Source organism: Echinops telfairi, unplaced genomic scaffold (genome assembly GCF_000313985.2).
Source record: "Echinops telfairi isolate 266 unplaced genomic scaffold, ASM31398v2 ScPeMD7_70;HRSCAF=299, whole genome shotgun sequence".
Taxonomy (NCBI): domain Eukaryota; kingdom Metazoa; phylum Chordata; class Mammalia; order Afrosoricida; family Tenrecidae; genus Echinops; species Echinops telfairi.
Genome location: NW_022103968.1, coordinates 40,204,359 through 40,205,591, shown reverse-complemented (window position 1 = coordinate 40,205,591; position 1,233 = coordinate 40,204,359). Strand labels below are relative to the sequence as shown.

Sequence of the window (1,233 nt, the reverse complement as noted above, 5' to 3'; positions counted from 1 at the left end):
GGGAGCCAGATTACGTGCTTGGGTATTCACCAGCATTAACGCCGATAGAAGATGAGGCACTGTAGAACTCCCTCCTCCTCAAGGCCAGCTGCCAGTCCTCACTGATCTCCGGAGGAGCGGTGGCCAAGCAGAAACCACTGGAATCTCCTTGGGCTAGGAGAGGTGCTTGCCATACACCCCACCCATGGTCTCTCCCCTCCTGTTGCTGAAGACAGGGGAAAGGGATCTCTCTGAAGACGTGTGGTGTCCGTTCAGGAACAGGAACTCGAACCTCCGCCCAGGCGCTGTGCTTTCAGATATTCTGCGTCTAGTTCAGCTGCTGGATGAGTTGGTTGATGGTTTTCCACGATAGCCAGGTGAGCGCATCTCCTTGAGGAAGCCCACTCGGTTCTTGGTAGCGTGACAGGCCACAGAGAGACGGAACGGGTGCAAGGACTGCGAGACCACCTGGAAATACTTCGCCGGGGAAGGCGATTTCAGGAATGAGGTCCTCCAAGCAAATGACACCAAACATCCCCAGGTGCTCCTCCATCAGCGCGATGGTCTTGTTCTTAACCTTGGCTTGCCCGCACTTCAGGATGAGTTCTCAGACAGACTTCAGGTTTGGAAAGCTCCATGTCACATAGGACTCCATTTTCAGGGTCACGGGTGTCACTTTGACAAAGACGCTACTGAAGATCTTCAGATGAAGTCTCGCGATGGTCTTCTTCATGAGAAAACTCACCCCCTCGCTCCTTTGGATGCGGACAGCAAAGGCCAGGGAATGTCCATCGGGTGGGCACTTCCAAGACGCGAGGTTTCCCCTGGAGTCTGAAGCGGACCCTGTCCCGCTGCTGTCGCCGGGAATCAGGAACGCACGTCTTTCCCTTTCCTCTGCTTCCTCATTTCCAAAAGCGCCTGCTTTGCTGGGTGGCTTTCAGAGCCTGATAAGCCTTCCTTTTTTCCGGGAGATTTTCTGGCACCAACGGGATCTTTTTTCTTGGCTCCTCTTCAGCCATCTTTCCCTCAGCACATTTTTTAAATGCAATTTTTGTGGTAAAATTAGATGCCTCGGCTAATATTTGGGTTGGCTTATACTTGAGTATATACAGGACACCCAACATTTATTGAGCATTTAGTACATGGTAAGAACTAATGTGTTGAGCCCCCAATAAAATGATTGTTAAAAAAAAAAAGAGCCCCCCAGAAGAATCTACTTGAGAGGACGGCAATGAAGCTGCAGTTAGGGGAGAG

The 1,233-nt window shown here is 51.3% G+C and overlaps 1 pseudogene; it reads right to left on the bottom strand.

Annotated features, from left to right (window-relative positions):
- Window positions 1-307: 307 nt before the first annotated feature.
- LOC101640253 lies at window positions 308-998 on the bottom strand (annotated as a pseudogene).
- Between the last annotated feature and the right edge of the window lie 235 nt (window positions 999-1,233).